The sequence below is a fragment of the Heterodontus francisci genome, chromosome 5 (assembly GCF_036365525.1).
Source record: "Heterodontus francisci isolate sHetFra1 chromosome 5, sHetFra1.hap1, whole genome shotgun sequence".
Taxonomy (NCBI): Eukaryota; Metazoa; Chordata; class Chondrichthyes; order Heterodontiformes; family Heterodontidae; genus Heterodontus; species Heterodontus francisci.
In genome coordinates this window covers 168050398-168071239 of record NC_090375.1, presented here as the reverse complement: position 1 = coordinate 168071239, position 20842 = coordinate 168050398, and positions in this window count along the sequence as shown.

Sequence of the window (20842 nt, the reverse complement as noted above, 5' to 3'; positions counted from 1 at the left end):
ATCCATTGTCTGAACACAATGTGACTGGTAGATCATGCCTTGCAGATATTTCAGTCAATGCAAACACCGTTTTCTCTGTTGTTGTAGACTTCATTACCACATACTCATAATAATGGCTGTCATCGTCAATCACCACTAGCATGGACTCTCCTGATGGAAGTGGGCCGAATAAGTCAACTGCAACATCCTCCTATTGTCCAGCCAGTAACAGTATACTGCGTACTGGTTCTGGTGGTTTGGGTCTACTGACAAGTTGACATCCATGACATGTTTTGACAAACTGTCCCACATCTTTCTCGATCCCTGGCCACCATACATTAGCTTGTAAGTTTTGCTTAGTACCAACCACTCCCACGTGACCCTCATGAGCTAGCATCACCAGTCTAGGCCTAAGCTTTTGTGGCACTATATGTATGTTACTTCTGAGAATACACAATCGTGCACAGTTCATCTCATATAAAGATGTATACTTGAATAGCCAATTCTCCCAATTTCCAGCTTCGATTCTCTGTCTGATGTCATGCAATTCTGGATCTTTGTCTAACTCTCTTTCAATCTCTCTAGTTGTGATCGCTCTCAGTGTAGCATGAACTGCCACAAACCACACGAGTGATTCAGCTTCCTTCTCTAGTGAAGATCTATGTGTTTGATCCTCTCTTAATAATCGTGACAGCGAGTCAGCAATACTCACCTTTCCAGCAACGCTCACCTTTCCAGCAACATGAACCACCTGTACTTGTATTGCTGGAGTCTCAGAACCCATCTTTTGATTCTGGCACATGGTTTGGATCAGGGAGAATAAATCATTTGTAATGGCTTGTGATCCATCATTAATTCAAACTTAATGCCAAACAAGTATGCATGGAATCTTGCCCACACCAATCCTAGGGCCCCTTGCTCCATCTGAGAACATCTCCTCTCCACATCTTTCAGAGATCTGCTCACATAAGAAATGATTCTCGGGCCCTCAGCATGTATTTGCACCAGCTCCTAATCCTACTGGACTAGCTTCTGCTATCCCTTTTGTTGGTGATTTTGGATCATGGTATCCCAGGGTTCGAGCACTTGTCAAGCTGTCTTTCAAAGTTTTGAATGCTGCTTTCTACTTCTCATCAAATCTGAACCGTCATTCTTTCTGGTTATCTTCCTCAATGGATCAGCCAGGGTAGCGAGGTTTGGGATAAACCTCACACAATAGTTCACAAGTCCCAGAAAATGTCTCACTTCGCTGACATTTTGTGGTCACATGCCTCTGCTATTGCTTCTATCTTGTCATTGGCAGGATTGATTCCACTGCTCATAGGTTTATGGCCCAGGAACTTTAGGTCTGTCACACCCAGCAAACACTTGTCTGCATTTACCAAAAGTCATGATGACTGCAATCTAGCCAATACTAATCTCAGCCTCTCATCATGTTCCTTTCTATTGGCTCCATGAATAAAGATGACATGTGAGATATTGGCTGTTCCTGGGATTACTTGTATCACCTTATGAATTTCGTGTTGGTAAATGGTAATCTGTTGTATCGGTAAAGTCCACAATCAGTGGATGAATCAGGATGAAGCTCGAGCTTGTGGTATCCCCATTTTTAGTCTAACTTGAAGAATACTTGGCTTGTTGACAACTTGTGAAAGAATTTCATCCACAATGGGAATAGGGTGACATTCTCTCACTACCACTTCATTTACTTGTTGCTTATCAACACAGAGTCTGATGTCACTATTTGGTTTAGGCGCTACCACAACAGGGTTCACCCATGGTGTTGGTCCTTCAACTGGCCCAATGATGTCTTGGTCAACCAGTTCCTTGATCTTTGCCTCAACCTTCCCTCTCAGACCTAAAGGTGTTCTATCTACAGGCTGAGCTACAGGTTTCACATTCTTGTCAATTGTTAATCTCACTTGGCAGTTGTGCAACTTCCCAATTCCTTGAAACACTGGTCCAAATTTCTCTTCAAGCTCCGCATAGAATTTCACAGAATTCACTTTCAATCCAATGTGTCACACCCCCAAGGCTTGCGCAGTTTCTCTACTCAGAAGAGGCTCACCATCCTCCTCAATCACTCCGAATCCTGCCTCTATATTCTGATCCCCAGCTCTCACACTCATGCTGAAGCATCCAACATTTTGAAGTGGGGTTTTAGGTGTGTAAGGATAAAGCTTTGACACATTTGAGACATGCACTTGATTCACTTTGTCTTCAGTTCCTCCCACAGTGCTCTGCTGATGACATTACTGTCACTGCCTGAATCTACAATAATACTCACTTCAACACCTCCAACAATCACTGGAACTTTCTCATGGTTTCTCTTGTTGACAGAAAACATGTATCCATGATTGTTATTCGTGTCCTCACTCACTGCATCTTCAACTCGTCCAACAGTTGTACTATTTCCATCTCTCTTTCCTTTACTCTTCAAGCTCCGCATAGAATTTCACAGAATTCACTTTCAATCCAATGTGTCACACCCCCATGGCTCAGGGGTGCTGTGGTTAGCACCGCAGCCTCACAGCTCCAGGGACCTGGGTTCAATTCTGGGTACTGCCTGTGCGGAGTTTGCAAGTTCTCCCTGTGACCACGTGGGTTTTCATCGGGTGCTCCGGTTTCCTCCCACAGCCAAAGACTTGCAAATGATAGGTAAATTGGTCATTGTAAATTGCCCCTAGTGTAGGTAGGTGGTAGGGAATATGGGATTACTGTAGGGTTAGTATAAATGGGTGGTTCTTGGTCGGCACAGACTCGGTGGGCTGAAGGGCCTGTTTCAGTGCTGTATCTCTAAATAAATAAATTTACATGGTTTGCCAGGCTTCCCACTCTGTTCAGCTTTGTTTCTGCACTTTTTGGCAAAATGGTGCCCCAAGTTGACATATCTGAAACACCCTCTCTCAGACTTTTGCTGTTTACGTTTACGTGTACCTGGATTCTGTTGTGTCACTTGATTAATCTCAGATTTTGTTGTGTTAATGGTGGAGATGAGACCAAGTTTCATGCTGTGAACTTGTCCATCTACTGTTTCCAATGCAGCCTCTATTTTAAAAGTGTCATCCAATGTTAAGTCACCTCTTTCCAGCAGCCTGTGCCTCAACTTATCCGACTTGCAATGTTGGACCACCTGATCCATTGTCTGGTTATTCAGATCCATCGCAACATAATTGCATCCGATGCCAGCCTCAAACGAGTCACAAATTGGGCTACTGTTTCTCCGTCTTTCTGTCTGATTTTATACCTTAACCAACATCATTTAATGAAGCAGATTATTTGGTCATTATCTCATTACTGTTTGAAGGAACTTGCTGTATGCAGACTGGATGCCACGTTTCCTTCATTACAACAGCGACTACAATTCAAAAGCACTTAATTGGCTCCAAAGTGCTTTGGGATGTCCTAAGGTTGTGAAAGCTGCAATATTAATGGAAGTCTTTCATTTTTTAACCTTACTGTCGTGTGGATTAATTCCTTTGTGCACTGGCCTTGCACTAAATTATGCATGTGGCTACATTGTAAACAGATTTTAAACAACCATTGCACTAAAATAATTTCTTTTTACTTTACTTAGAGTCATTTACTTTTATTTACGCCACAGAAGGAGGTCAATCAGCCTATCGAGTCCATGCCGAATCGCCTTGGAGCTATCCAGTCAGTCCACTTCCCCGCTCGATCCCAGCAACGCTGAAAGTTTATTTAGAGTCATAGTCATAGAGTTATACAGTACAGAAACAGGCCCTTCGGCCCATTTTCCAGCACTTGGCCCATAGCCTTGTATGCTATGGCATTTCAAGTGCTCATCTAAATACTTCTTAAATGTTGTGAGGGTTCCTGCCTGTTGAGAATGGCATTAAACAGGAAATTAGAGTCGCATGCGATAAAGGAACATCTGTAATTATGGGTGACTTTAATCTGCATATAGATTGGGCAAATCAAATTAGTCACAATACCGTAGAGGAGGTATTCTTGGAGTGTATACGGGATGGTATTCTGGACCAATATGTTGAGGAATCAACTAGAGAACAGGCCATCCTAGACTGGGTATTGTGTAATGAGGGAGGAATAATTGACAATCTAGTGGTGCGAAACCCCTTGGGGATGAGCGACCATAATATGATATAATTCTTCATCAAGATGGAGAGTGACGTAGTTGTTTCTGAGACTAGGGTCCTGAATCTTCGTAAAGGAAACTACGAAGGTATGAGGCGCGAGTTGGCTAAGGGATTGGGAAACGTTACTTAAAGGGATGATGGTGGATAGGCAATGGCAAACATTTAAAGAGCGCTTGGATGAACTGCAACAATTGTTTATCCCCGTCTGGTGCAAAAGTAAAATGAGAAAGGTAGCCAAACCACGGCTTACAAGGGAAATTAGAGATAGAATTAGGTCCAAGGAAGAGGCATATAAATTTGCCAGAGAAAACAACAGACCTGAGGATTGGGAGCAGTTTAGAATTCAGCAAAGGAGGACCAAGGGATTGATTAAGAAGGGGAAAATAGAGTACGAGAGCAAGCTTGCAGGGAACACAAAAACTGACTGTAAACATTTCTATAGGTATGTGAAGAGAAAAAGATTGGTGAAGACAAATGTAGGTCCCTTACAGTCAGAAACAGGGGAATTTATTATGGGGAACAAAGAAATGGCTGACCAACTAAATGCATACTTTGGTTCTGTCTTCAAAAAGGAGGACACAAATATCATACCAGAACTGTTGGGGAACACAGGGCTTAGTGAGAGAGAGGAACTGAAAGAAATCAGTATTAGTAGAGAAATGGTGTTGGGGAAATTGATGGGATTGAAGGCCGATAAATCCCCAGGGCCTGATGGTATGCATCCCAGAGTACTTAAGGAAGTGGCCCTAGAAATAATGGATGCATTGGTGGTCATCTTCCAAGATTCTATAGACTCTGGAACAGTTCCTACAGATTGGAAGGCAGCTAACGTAACCCCACTATTTAAAAAGGGAGGTAGACAGAAAGCAGGGAACTATAGACCAATCAGCCTGCCATCGGTAGTGGGGAAAATTTTAGAGTCCATTATCAAAGATTTTATAGCAGAGCACTTAGAGAACAGTGGTAGAATCGGGCAGAGTCAGCATGGATTTACGAAAGGGAAATCATGATTGACAAATATACTAGAATTCTTAGAGGAAGTAACGAGTGGAATTGATGAGGGGAAGCCAGTGGATGTGGTTTATTTAGACTTTCAGAAGGCTTTTGACAAAGTCCCACATAAGAGATTAGCATGTAAAATTAAAGAGCTTGGGATTGGGGGTAGTGTATTGCGATGGATAGAAAATTGGTTGGCAGACAGGAAACAAAGAGTAGGGATAAATGGGTCTTTTTCCGAATGGCAGGCAGTGACCAGTGGGGCACTGCAGGGATCGGTGCTAGGACCCCAGCTATTCACAATATATATTAATGATTTAGATGAGGCAACCAAATGTAATATTTCCAAATTTGCAGATGAGACAAAACTGGATAGGAGGGTGAGTTGTGAGGAGGATGCAGAGAGGCTTCAGCGTGATTTGGACAAGTTGAGTGAGTGGGCTAATGCATGGCAGATGCAATATAATGTGGATAAATGTGAGGTTATACACTTTGGTAGCAAAAGCAGGAAGACGGATTATTATCTGAATGGCGAGAAACTGAGCGAGGGGAATATGTAGTGAGACCTGGGTTTTCTCGTACACTAGTCGCTGAAGGTAAGCATGCAGGTGCAACAGGCAGTAAAAAAGGCAAATGGTATGCTGGCCTTCATAGCGAGAGGATTCGAGTATAGGAGCAGGGATGTCTTGCTGCAATTATACAGGGCCTTGGTGAGACCACATCTGGAATATTGTGTGCAGTTTTGGTCTCCTTATCTGAGGAAGGATGTTCTTGCAATAGAGGGAGTGCAGTGAAGGTTTACCAGACTGATTCCTGGGATGGCGGGACTGACGTATGAGGAGAGATTGAGTCAGTTGGGCTTATATTCGCTGGAGTTCAGAAGTGTGAGAGAGGATCTCATAGAAACCTATAAAATTCTAACAGGGCTTGACAGGGTAGATGCGGGAAGGATGTTCCCGGTAGTGGGAGTGTCCAGAACCAGGGATCATAGTCTAAGGATACGGGGTAAACCTTTCAGGACTGAGATGAGGAGAAATTTCTTCACCCAGAGAGTGGTAATCCTGTGGAATTTGCTACCACAGAAAGCAGTTGAGGCCAAAACATTGTATGTTTTCAAGAACGAGTTAGCTATAGCTGTTGGGTCTAAAGGGATCAATGGGTATGGAGCGAAAGCGGGAACAGGCTACTGAGTTGGATGATCAGCCATGATCACAACGAATGGAGGAGCAGGCTCGAAGGGCCAAATGCTGCACCTATTTTACATGTTTCTACCACCCCTTCAGGTAGTGTGTCCCAGATTCCAACCACCCTCTGTTTGAAAACATTTTTCCTCAAATCCCCTCTAAACCTCCCGCCCCTTACCTTAAATCTATGCCCCCTGGTTATTGACCCCTCTGCTAAAGGAAAAAGTTTCTTCTTATCTATCCTATCAATGCCCCCCATAATTTTGTATACCTCAATCAGGTCTCCCTTCAGCCTTCTCTCCTCTAAGGAAAACAACCCTAGCCTTTTCAGTCTCTCCTCATAGCTGAAATGCTCCAGCCCAGGCAACATCCTGGTGAATCTCCTCTGCACCCTTTGCAGTGCTATCACATCCTTCCTATAATGTGGTGACCAGAACTGTATACAGTACTCCAGCGGTGGCCGAACTCGCGTTTTATACAGCTCCATCATAACCTTATATTCTCTATGACAATCCTCTCTTATCAGACCAAAACATGTCCATGATTTTTGAAGATAATCTCAACACATAATCTTCATTTTGTTTTGTTGCTCTCCTCTCACACTGTGGTCTTTCTGTTGTCTTAGGAACTCTGGTCACCACATCAGGATTAGAAAATGTCGTCGGCCCCTCTGGAACTGATGTTTCTCCCTCTGGATAGCAAGTGTCTGCCTGCCAACAGCATCACTGGCTTGGACTTCTGAATTGCTGAATGTCAGCTTTTCCTCAGCTCCTACATCTGGTTCATCTGCTGTTGTGTCTTTGTCACCATGATTTTTTTAATGCATGAAGAATTTCTGTCACACAGTATTCCTTCTGGCGACTGCACAGTCACACTGAATATATTCTTATATTCTATACCTCGGCTAATAAAGGCAAGTATCCCACACGCCTTGCGAACCACCTTATCTACCTGTGCTGCTGCCTTCAGTGATCTATGGATAAATACACCAAGGTCCCTCTGACCCTCTGTACTTCCTAGGGTCCTACCATCCATTGTATATTGCCTTGCCTTGTTCGTCCTCCCAAAATGCATCACCGCACACTTCTCAGGATTAATTTCCATTTGCCACTGCACCGCCCATCTCACCAGCCCATCTATATCGTCCTGTATTCTAAGGCTTTCCTCCTCACTATTTATGACACCACCAGTTTTTATGTCATTTGCGAACTTACTGATCATACCTCCTATATTCATGTCTAAATCATTAATGTACACTACAACCAGCAAGGGTCCCAGCACCAGTCCCTGCGGCACACCACTGGTCATCGGCTTCCACTCGCAAAAACAATCCTCTGCCTCCTGCCACTAAGCCAATCAAGTGTCCATCCAATTTCCTTTTGAAGTCATTAAGTGTCTCCATCTCCACCACGCTAGTGGTCAGCGAGTTCCAGGTCATTACCATCCACTGTGCAAAAAAGTTCTTCCTCATATTCCTCCGCCTTTGTTCCCCAACACCTTCAATTTGTGTCCCCTAAACCTTGTACTATTAGTTAATGGAAACAGTTTTTCCTTGTGTCACGGAAGTGTAGTTTTTTTTTCTCCTCTGTTTTAAAAACTAAGGGCGCAGTGTACCTTTAAGACTGAGAGTTTTTCTCTCTCTCTCTGCAAACAGTATTTGCAAGCAGCTAGCCTGTTTCCTAGGCAACAGCATGAGAGGGAAGCCACCAGTTGTATTATATTAGTTAACTGTGTGTAAAAGACTGGCTAGAACCAGTTTGATCTGCAGACCAGCGAAGCATGCTCTGAAGGAAAGAACTCTCTCCCTTAGCAGAAAATCTACATTGATCTATAGGCTGTGTATTGCCTAAGGGAGAAAAAAAACACAGAAAGGGAGTTTTTGTATTGTTGGAGGCAGTAAATTCCTTTTAATTCCAATCTCTAAGAAGCCTTTGCCTCAGGAGTGACTTTCCATTGCTTTTTTTATGTTTCTGGGAGGTCTGGAATTCTCAGTAAACGTTCTACTGAAAGACTACCAATTTAAAAATCCAAATAGACCTGTTGCTATAGTCCTTGTTAAAAGAACTGTGTGACACCCGCTGCGACCAAAGTGCTTTGAATGCCTATCCATTAAAGACTGTTTGTCAAATTAGCCTCGAGACCGAGTGGCATCTGACTGTTCTGCTCTGGGACAGCTCACCAAACCGGGAATGTAGCCCACATAGACTTACAACCCAGTTATTGATTTATTCCTAAGAAACAGCTCTAATTTTATTGAAACCGGTTAACTGTTGGTTTTTGAATGTATGTGTGTGTGCATGAAGGTTAGGATAAATAAGAAATTATAAAATCTTTTAGACATAGGTTTATCTCAATAGTGTTTAAGATTTAGTTTATTAATAAATAGTTAAATTGTTGTTTTTTTAAAGATACTTGGTTTGGTTTGTTTTAATCTGGGGGAATTAATAAAGTGTTTAATTTGGCTAATTTCCGGTAGGTGGGAAAACTTTAATAATTTGTTATGAACTGTGGAGGAATGGGACTGAATTGACAGTGCATTACTCCCGCCTCAGTCTTAACACTTGTCTAACTTATCTAATCCTATCATAATCTTGTAAATGTCTATTAAATATCTTGTCCTTCTCAGAAGACAAATACAGGCAAAAAGTCTGGTGTTATTGATGGAAAAGTTCAAACCTTTTTACGAGGGTGTTGTTTGGATAATTTGTTAAAAATCTTGCTTTCTTGTTAAAATTCTGATATTTTAATCAATGACTGCAGCTGAAATAGAAAATATTTGGAACACAATGGTCTTGTCAAACAGTATATGGCTAGTAAATCTAAGACTCATTTTAAACAATTGTGTCCTATACATGTCTTCAGCACACACAAGCCCAAATCTATTATCTGGAATCTCATATAGAATATAAACTGCTGCATTTATGTTCTCTACTGAACTAACTATAAAAATTCACTCCTGCAAGTAATGATTTAGTCATCCTGGTTGTGAGACATGACATGAATCTTGTTTCTGAGACCGAAGCATGTATGAATGGTTAACTGTGCAGTTAGAGCAATTACAAATCTCAGAAGACTATAACTGCGAAAACATTTCCATTTGTGCAGAAAACTACAATTTGTAGATTTGAATTATATAAAATCTGCCTTCCAATTAATCTGTCAGCCATAATTTTCTCTGTCATAAAAGCATTTGGGAGTAAGAAATATGTAATGTTGCATACAGCTACCAATAGTTTAGTTAGGCAAGGCAAATCAATTTTTTGCAGTGGCTTGCATTTTCACTGCAACAATAAAAACAAAATGTCAAAGCATTCCACTTGTTGTTTACCAGCCTGCGATTTTTACCTCCCAGTCCCCATTAATTTTAGTGAAAAGGAAAAATTGAAGACTGACAGGGACAGAAGCAGAAAACCAGAGGACATGGCCTTTGGGTTACCAACTCTGTTTGGAGGCAATGCTGAAGATTTAATCATGTGATCCTCTGACCATATGATATCTGATCATGTGACCTTCAAACAAGATCAGGCATCACATAATTTGTGTGCATATGTTTCCTTATTTTACAGATTATTAACTTAACTGTTGTGTTGTTGTATTTGTAGCATTTCTGGGGCATTCTTTGACTCCAGATAAAGTCAACTAACAACTCTATTATTTCCATTTACTATATACACTCTCCACAAGCTTTCTAAGCTAGCATCCTCTGTTCTGCTATTCCTTCTTCTCCTCAAGCCCATACAATGTGACTGTTACATCGTTACTCTTACAGTGGGAAGGGTCGCTCTCACTGTCTTCAGTATTAACGCTTGACCTCCAAATACTACATGTGGTAACTGTAAAGGGAATCTCAACAGAAGTGTCCTGCATGCCTGTCTGTCAACATGGAGTGGAGCAGCAGCCAAAGTGCCTCTGAATGATTGTATGACATTCCATCCAGGTGGCATGGCCCTGACTTATTGGAGGACTAAATATTAACATTGTGGATTGTTAAGGAGGACTATTAAATCTTTACAATTGTATTCAGCACATTGATCAGAGAAATAGCCCATTGCAATGACTGCACTCCTAAGATATCGCATTTTACAATCTTCTCTTTGCCTATTTGATAGCACTCTTGCCTTGGAGTTAGAAGTTTGTATCTTGAAGCGCTCCTCCACAATTTAAGCTCTACTGGAGAAGCTGCATTGTCTGAGATGCTGTCCTTTAAACAAGACAATTAAACTGAGGCATTCTGCCTACCTACTCAGGTGAATGTTACAGATTCCATGGCACTATCTGAAGTTTCCCAGATAACATTCCTATTGCAACACATACCATGAACAGTAGAAACCTGATCATTCAGTTTGAGTTTTGGAGGATTTTGATGTGTGCAAAATAGCTGCTGTGTCTATTTACTTAACGGTAGCGACCACAGTTCAAAGAAATTCATTGCAAGTACTGAGAGACTTCAAGTGCCATTTAAAGGTGATTCCTTTTCTCTGTTGTATTAAATCAAATGATCAGATACCTATTTTTCATAATGTGGGTATTCTCCAAACAGAGTTAGTAACCCATACCCACGTCCTCTGGTTTTCTGCTTCTCTGCCTGTCGGCCCTTGATCTTCCTTGACATTAAAATGAACAGTGTGATGGGGAGGGGAAGGGCAAAGGGTGGGGTGTGCAGGGGAATTGCACACTGATAAACACACAAGTCGCAATCCCTAACCTTCCGTATTTAGTGTTGCAGTGAAGATTCAAGCTGCAACAAAAATTGATTTTTACTTTGTTATGGCCTTGCGAAGGATCATCAGTGAGGAAACCATAGAGCATTCCAGAGCTGTACAGCTCAACTAAAAAGTCAGAATTTCTCTCCAGTTAAGATGTGGCATACAAAAGCGCAATGAGTGGAAATATGACAAACTATTACCACTACAGTGAAAGAAGTGATCTTTTTGTCAGACAGCATGGGGTTAAATTTCAGTTTCAGGGCTGGTGGAAAACTGATAATAGAGGATCATTCACATGGAGTCATTGACGCAAATGGAAAGAAAACTCAGATAGTGTGGATAGCAGGAGGCTGATCAACTACTGTCTGCTTTCCACCACTACTGACAGTGAAAGTACCCCCCCCATGAGTGCAGTGGCCATTGACAAGAATATTGTAGTACAGCAGAAGGAGAAAGAAAGGATGGGACAGAACACAGAGAACATATAAGATATCCAAATCATATTGAATCCTATCGTAGCTTCTGAGTCTACTACAACAATAGGCTTTTGAAGTTAGGGCATCTAAATGATATAGTTTGGTTCTGCTGATAATTTCCACTTCACCTGGTTAATTATGATAACTAAGTATTTTTTCTGTTCAGGGGAGATCATTCCTACATACTGCAGTCAGCAAAATTGTTTCTTTGCAGAGGTTATAATATATCCAACCTGTGATAAAATATTGGCAAGCAACAGGAAAACTGATCTCCTGTTCCTGGATTCAGTACAACCCAGCAGTGCTAAGAACAGTGGAATACATGAGGATGGTCAACTTCATTCCATAAACTTCAGCATAAGTGAAACAGACTCATGAGCATGTCATAAATTTCCTACCATTACAATGGCGTCCCTCTGAGTAGCAGGCTGCCATTTGTAGCTGGAATCATGGAAGACTGGCAAGTTCTCAGCACAAGCAGCAGCAGCAACATTTCAAGATTGGCTTGTGCTTAAGCAAGACCTCTCTGGTGTGTCAGATCCATTTGAGCATTCTTTAACATCTCAAACAATTTGCATAATGTTACATAGAATTATATAGAATTTCCAGCACAAACAGCTCATTTAGCCCAACTAATCTATACCAGTGTTCGTGCTCCACAAAAGTCTGCTTCAAAAACCAATTTTCCTACTCAAGACATTGTCTGTCAGGTCATACTGATATCTGGAACTCCATCACTGGTCACACACCACTGTCCAACTGATGAGCAATATTGCTCAGATTCTTTGTAACCTCAGGACACATGGCATTGCACATGTAGGACAGTGTCATTCTGTAAGTTATAATACCTAATTTCAAACACTGGAACAGGGGAGCAGGACATTACCTGTTTGGGCTTCATGCTTTTAAGAAGGAAGAAAAGTCTTCCATTTATAATGCATCTGTCTTGACCTCAGAACATGCAAGTAGAGTTTAACAGCCAATTAAGTACTTTTAGTGTGTATTTACCAAATGTAATGTAAGATATCCAGCAGGCAATTTGCACATAGTAAGGTCCCACAAACAGCAATGAGATAATGACCAGATACAGGTGTGAGAAATTTGACTTGGTGTGAGAGTCTGCATTTGCTAAGAAGGTCATCACTGAAATCTGCCAACCGCTGCAATCGCAACTCCAAACTGAGGGCAGGCAAGGTTCACATTGCCAGTTGTTGTGAAGGTGACCATTGCTTAGACCTTTTATGCATCTGGCTCCTTCCAGGCTGCTGCTGGAGATATTAGCAATATTTCACACCCACTGATGCAAAAGGGAGATCACTCAGGCTCTCTATTCAAAGAGCGAGAACTTAATTTCATTCCTTCTTGCTAGAGTGAAGCAAACATCGCAAGCATGAGAGTTTGCAAGATTTGCAGGCTTCCCCATGGTGCAGGGCACCATTGACTGCACACACATCGTTTAATGGGTGCTGCACATCAACTCTGCCAGATACTGGAGCTGAAATGAATTCCACTCCATAACATGCAGCTGCTGTGTGACCAGAAGCTATGGAGGCTCAGTTATTGAGCATGTTCAAGACGGAAATCAATACATTTCCAGATATTAAAGATATCAAGGGATATGGGGATCGTGCAGGAAAATGACATTGAGACAGAAGATCAGCCGTGATCTGGTTGAAGGTGGAGTAGGCTCAAGGAGCCGATGGACTACTCCTGCTCCTATTTCCTATGTTTCTATGTTCATAGAAAGCACATCATTCAGGTCAATGCCCCACATCCTGGCAGCAGCCATAGTGTCTCAATTCTGCAGCTGTTTGCTGTGCCAGCTGTAATTCAGCCACCACAGCCAACCAATGGATGGCTAGTGGGTGACAAAGGCTATCAGCTGATGTCATGGCTTATGACTCCAGTGTGCAACCCAGGCACATTTGTGAAGCTTGCATACAATGAAAAACATGCTGCCACAAGAAATGCATCAAAGCAGACCATTGGTATGATGAAGCAACAATTCCACTGCCTGGACCATTCTGCAGGAGCCCTTCAGTATTTTCCTGATGGATAAAGATGGTTAGCAGGTGAGTGATGAGGGTGTGATGAATTAGACCATGTATGAGGGTTGTGGTGTCGTTGGTAGGGTGTGACAATTAAAGATACATTCACTGATCTTGACCACTCTGAGTTCATCAAACTTCTTGCGGCTCTGCATCCAAGTGATAGGGGCTACACTCAGTGGTTATTTGTTCCCAGTTCCTTCCAACTGTGTCCACCAGACCTCCTGCCCTGCTATGGATACATGACATCTCTCCTCCGTTCCACCACCTCCAACAAGACCTCCAATACAGCGTTGGAAACCCTCGGTGCACGCTTTCTCCCATGGTCAGTTCTTTGTTGAACAGTGCACTATTCTGAATGATGTCAGCACCTCCAGCAGTAACAATGCACCTTCCCTTTAAGAGGCCCAGGTTAGTTTTAACAGCAGCACCATCTTTATTACTGGCTGCTACCTGTAATAGATAATGGATAACGTCACAGACAGTGATGTTTCAGTCGATGAGGCTGCATCTATTTGCATGTGTGCCAGGACTGCACCACCTAGTGGTTGCGTTGTCAGCAAATGCAGCTTAATTTTAAACAGTGTTCTTTTCTTTTGGGCCTCCTTATCTCGAGAGACAATGGATACGCGCCTGGAGGTGGTCAGTGGTTTGTGAAGCAGTGCCTGGAGTGGCTATAAAGGCCAATTCTAGAGTGACAGGCTCTTCCACAGGTGCTGCAGAGAAATTTGTTTGTCGGGGCTGTTGCACAGTTGGCTCTCCCCTTGCGCCTCTGTCTTTTTTCCTGCCAACTACTAAGTCTCTTCGACTCGCCACATTTTAGCCCTGCCTTTATGGCTGCCCTAAACAGTGTAGGTTAGGAATAAGTAGAGCTAGCAAGTAACGATATTGGGCTCCCTACTGATATGTGCAGCTAACGAACAATGTGGTTAACGAGGGCTGCATGCAGAAGTGATGATAATGAGCAGGCAGAATGAAGATGAGGTCCTGCCTGCATTACCTTGAATGGGTGTGTGGGGTCATTATCCATTGTGATCCCCACGTCCATTTTCATAGTCTATCCAACTTCTCTCTCTCTGTTTCATTGATGTTGCTTGAAAGATAGGTATTAGTCAGGATGCCAGGGAGAACTCCCCTGTTCGCCATCAAAATTGTGCAATGGGATCATTTACATCCACCTGAGAGCAGATGGTTTAACATCTCATCAGAAAGACAGCACCTCTGAGAGTTCAATACTCCCTCAGTACTGGAGTGTCAACTGAGATTTTGTGCTCAAGTCTCTGAACCCACAATCTTCTAATGCAGAAGCATGAATGCTACCACTGAGCCATGGTAACACCAAAGACTGGAATCTTCACAGCTTCTTACCTACAATGGCAAGGACAACCCAGAAATGTAATGGATGCCATAGAAATGTTCATTCAAGACTCCATTGGTTTTCCATCACAAAAATCTTTAATACAGTGTTGCATTCCCAATTCTCTCTAGCTTGACCATTGAGATACCTTTGACAGCTGTTCAGTAGCTTAGACTTCCCACAGAGAAACATTTCTGGTTAACACATTACTTGCTTCACTTGTCACGTTTACAAGGGCCAGCTGGATTGCAACTATAATGCATTGGCATTATAAGCCTCTCTTTTCACAAAGGACTGTATGTGTGTGTGAGAGAGCAATGACCCATATGCCGTAGACTGTTGATCAGACACTTCATTAGCAAGTCACAGTCACATAATGGTGTCTGTTGTTGCCAAATACTTGCTGTGGTTGCTGCAGAATGGCTTGTCCATCATCCATTTGTGCCACCTTCAAGATTGTAAAACCCACAACAACACTGGTAATTTTAGTATCATTTTATTCTGAATGGGATAGTGCCAAAACTAAATTTAGTGAATCAAATTTGCTATTATGAGTATTTTTTGAAAAGATCCACATTAGGTCTAATTTAGAATATTTGGGTTAATGTTAGCTTGTCATCTATTTCCCACTATCCAGTACTTTGCCACTGAGGAACAGGTTGGCATCTGTAACCATCACCATAACAACAATGGTAGCTTTTCAAATCATCATTTATTTTCATGATAGCTATGTTGTTGCCAAAATGATAAAGAAAGAAATAACCTGCATTTATATAGCACCTTTCACCTCCTGAGGATGTCCCAAAGAGCTTCAGAGCCAGTAATAATTTTTGAGACGTAGTCACTGTTGTTTTTTTTTGGCAAACAACAAACATTGTTCAGGTCCTGCATCAATCTACAATATATGTTACTTTGTATCATATTTTCTGTATTTTTAGTGATTTTACTTAATCTTGGGTACATTATTGCACTGCCAGTATCTGCCATATCGCTATGTGGGAAAGGTTAACAATTGTACAGTAGCAACTTGCATTTATATAGTGCCTTTAACATGGCAACAGTTCCCAAACTGCTCCACGGGAACAATTTGAAACTGAGCTGCAAAAGAAGATATTGGAGTTGGTGATCGAAGCATGATTAGAGAGGTAGGTTTTAATGTTCAGGATAATGTTAAAGTTTTGGAGACTTGTCTATGTGAGAGATCTAACATGAAACAGAATGGTATTTGTGAACAACAAGGCTCCAAGATTTGGTGCAGTCACTACAGAAGCCCAGAGCTGGTAAAATAGCGACTGTACCTCATCTGGCCACTTCTGGTGCAGCATCTTATGATTGCAAAGGTGATAGCATGGGTGTGCTGTGCATACACTGAGAGCATGCAGGGGGGAGGATAGTGAGTTCAGACAGTATCTAACACTGCTTTGACACACACCTGCCATTTTGTGCCTCTCAGGTCCTGTTAATGCCCTCTCTTAAACTCTTCCAGCTAAACATGTGACAGCTGCCTGAGGGAACACCCCACATTAGCGTTATTTAAAGGAATCACCATGGGACTTGCAGGTGAGGTACTTTTGACTTTTTTTTGTTGCTGCAGAGTGAGTCAAAGTATAGTGCTCAGTGTTGTTGGAGGAGTGTGTAAAAGTTTCTGGATTCAGAAGGGAATGGTGTTGGATTTGACACTGAGGTCAGAGGAGCTGGAAGGCCTGTCAGCAGAAAGCCTGCTTTCACTAATGGGGGCTATAGTTGCAGTCCCTCTTGGGCTGCTGCATGACAGAGACATGGAACAAAGGCAGAAGAGAGGTGAAGCTGTGTGCGGAGGGAGGAGAAGTGCTCTCAATAGAAAGTTGTACCCATTAAGTGTCTTCAGAGAACATTCACCTGCTTCCACCTCAGCCAGGAGCAGTGTTTGATGCAGCTTCGACTCATTATACAGATGATTGACAAAAGTTCCAATGGCGATGAGGAAAAACATTTTTACACAGCGAGTGGCTAGGATCTGGAATGCACCGCCGGATAGTGTGGTGGAGGCAGATTCAATCGTGGCTTTCTGCTGACAGGCCTTCCAGCTCCTCTGACCTCATTGTCAAATAAGAGTGCATGGTATAGAGGGTAACAGGAAGCAGAGAGTAGGGATAAATGTGTCATTTTCAGTTTGGCAAGCTGTGACAAGTGGAGTGCCAACTATTTACAATCTATATAAATGACCTGGATGAAGGGACCGAATGTATGGTAGCTAAATTTGCTGAGGACACCAAGATAGGTAGGAAAGGAGGTTGTCAAGAGGAGGTAAAGAGTCTACAAAGAGATATAGATAGGTTAAGTGAGTGGGAAAAAATTTGGTAGATGGAGTATAATGCAGGAAATTTTCCTCTTTGGCAGGAAGAATAGAAAAGCTATGTACTATTTCAATAGAGGAAGATTGCAAAACTCGGTGGGACAGAGGAATCTGAATATCCTGTTACATGAATCACAAAAAGTTAGTATGCAGGTACAGTAAGTGATTAGGAAGGCAAAAGGAATGTTGGCGTTTATTGCAAGGAGACTGGAATGTAAAAGTAGGGAAATTTTACTGCAGCTCTATAGGGCCTTGGTGAGACCACATCTGGAGTACTGTGTACAGTTCTGGTCTCCTTATTTGAAAAAGACTATAATTGCATTAGAGGCAGTTCAGAGAAGGTTCACTGAACTCATTCCTGGGATAAAAGACTTATCTTCTGAAGAAAGGTTGAACAGGTTGTGCATTTACACATTGAAGTTTAGAAGAATGAGAGGTGATCGTATCGAAACATATAAGATCCTGAGGGGACTTGTTAGAATGGATACCAGGAGGATGTCTCCTCTTGTGGGGAGACTAGAAGAGGGGACACAGTTTAAAAATAAGAGGTCTCCCTTTTAAGATTGGGATGAGGAGAAAATGTTTCTCTCAGAGGGTCATTCGTCTGTGGAATTCTCTTCCCCAGAAAACAGTGGAGGGTGAGCTATTGAACTTATTCACGGCTGAGTTATAGATTTTTGATAGACAAGGGAGTCAAGGGTTATGGGGCAGAGAGGAGTTGAGACCACAATCAGATCAGCCATGATCTTATTGAATGGCTGATCAGGCTCGAAGGGCCAAATGGCCTACTGCTGTTTCTATGTTCCTAAAGGGTTACAGCATGGAAGGAGGCCAATCATCTCGTGTCCATGCCATTTCTCTGCAAGAACAACTTAGCTAGTCCCACTCCCCCACGCTTTCTATGTAACCCTGAAAATGTTTTCTCTTCAGGTGCTCATTCAATTCCCTTTTGAAAGCCACGATTGAATCTGCCTCCACCACACTATCAGGCAGTGATTTCCAGATCCTAACCACTCGCTGTGTAAAAATGTGTTTCCTCATCTCGCCATTGGAATTTTTGTCAATCATCTTAAATAAATGTCTTCTGATTCTCGACCCTTCTGCCAATGGGAACAGTTTCTCTAACTAATTTGTCTAGACCCCTCATGATTTTGAACACTTCTATTAAATATCGCCTGAAACATGAATAAAAACAGAAAGTGCTGGAAATACTCAGCAGGTCTGGCAGCATCTGTGGAGAGAGAAACAGAGTTAATGTTTTAGATCTGTGACCTTTCATCAGAACTGGTCACAGACCTAAAATGTCAACTGTGTTTCTCTCTCCACAGATGCTGCCAGACCTGCTGAGTAATTACAGCACTTTCTGTTTTTATTTCAGATTTCCAGCATCCCACATACCTTTATAACCACTTTCTCAACCTGCCTTCCCACCTTCGAGATGAGGTGCCAGGACTTTCCAATAATGACAAGGCCTCAAAGGTGGTCATCTTTAGAAAAGCAACAGAGTATGTTCGCAGGTTGAAGGCAGAGCAACAGAAACTGAATGCAGAAAGGGAGAAACTTCAGAAAGAACAGCAAAAGATGCAACGCAACTTCCCCGAGCAAGAGTTGTCAAACCACCAAGACGAGATATGGACTTTTAAGCCTCTATATAGGTAAATTTTACAATCTCTATCCATGTGTAAATAATTTTGATGTCATCTAATTTTATGTATTTTTTACTTTTAGCATCCAAGAATTATCTTTGAAAAGAAAGGGGACATTGTGTGATTGCCTGTAAGAATGATGTCCCTTTAAGATGCAAATAAGCTAACTACTAGGATGCAGTCAAAGCCAGAGTCACTCTGCAACTGTAACACCTAGAGACAAGTAATGTAAATAGTTAGCTCTGTACTGTACATAATAGTTTAGTTGTTTAATAAATCTGTTAGAGATCTTCAACAACCTGGACACCACGCATTTCATTTATGTTGCATCAGACGACATAATAAAAGAACTCATTAAGAATGCACATGCTAGTAAAGAGAAAGTGAAAGTCAAACAAAATAAAGATGAAGCCTTAAAATAAAAGCAAAATACTGCGGATGCTGGAAATCTGAAACAAAAACAAGAAATGCTGGATTCACTCAGCAGGTCTGGCAGCATCTGTGGAAAGAGAAGCAAAGTTAACGTTTCGGGTCAGTGACCCTTCTTCGGAACTCCTTTTTTTTTTCTTTTTTTTTGAAAGACAAAGCATTAGTACAGATTAGGTGTGAATATACTGAATATTGAACAGCAGCAAGTGCAAACCTGAAGAAAAACAACCTGAAAAAAACAGTGGGTGAGCAAACTAAACAAACTAAGATGAAATGAAATAAATGCAAAAAAAGATTGTAAAAAATGTAAAAAGGAATGTAAAAAAAAAAAAGGAAGAAAAAGTAACTAAAAATGACTAAAAATGAAAGTAAAGTGGGGGGCTGTCATGCTCTGAAATTATTGAACTCAATGTTCAGTCCGGCAGGCTGTAGTGTGCCTAATCGGTAGATGAGATGCTGTTCCTCGAGCTTGCGTTGATGTTCACTGGAACACTGCAGCAATCCCAGGACAGAGATGTGAGCATGAGAGCAGGGGGGGAGTGTTGAAATGGCAAGCAACCGGAAGCTCAGGGTCCTGCTTGCGGACTGAGCGGAGATGTTCCGCAAAGCGGTCACCCAGTCTGCGCTTGGTCTCCCCAATGTAGAGGAGACCACACTGTGAGCAGCGAATACAGTATACTACATTGAAAGAAGTACAAGTAAATCGCTGCTTCACCTGAAAGGAGTGTTTGGGGCCTGGGATAGTGAGGAGAGAGGAGGTAAATGGGCAGGTATTACACCTCCTGCGATTGCAAGGGAAGGTGCCCTGGGACGGGGACGAGGTGGTGGGGGTAATGGAGGAGTGGACCAGGGTGTCGCGGAGGGAACGATCCCTTCGGAATGCTGACAGGGGAAGGGAGGGGAAGATGCGACTGGTAGTGGCATCACGCTGGAGGTGGCGAAAATGGTGGAGGATGATCCTTTGGATATGGAGGCTGGTGGGATGAAAAGTGAGGACAAGGGGAACCCTGTCACGGTTCTGGGAGGGAGGGGAAGGGGTGAGGGTAGAGGTGCGGGGAATGGGTCGGACACGGTTGAGGGCCCTGTCAACCACAGTGGGGGGAAATCCTCGGTTGAGGAAAAAGGAGGTCATATCAGAAGCACCGTCATGGAAGGTAGCATCATCAGAGCAGATGCGTCGGAGACGGAGAAACTGGGAGAATGGAATGGAGTCCTTACAGGAGGTAGGGTGTGAAGAAGTGTAGTCGAGGTAGCTGTGGGAGTCAGTGGGCTTATAATGGATATTGGTAGACAACCTATCCCCAGAGATGGAGACAGAGAAGTCGAGGAAGGGAAGGGAAGTGTCAGAGATGGACCATGTAAAGGTGAGAGAAGGGTGGAAATTGGAAGCAAAGTTGATAAAGTTTTCTAGTTCGGGGCGGGAGCAGGAAACGGAACCCGGAGTTCCGAAGAAGGGTCACTGACCCGAAACGTTAACTCTGCTTCTCTTTCCACAGATGCTGCCAGACCTGCTGAGTGAATCCAGCATTTCTTGTTTTTGTTTAAAGATGAAGCCTTTATGTTCAGCA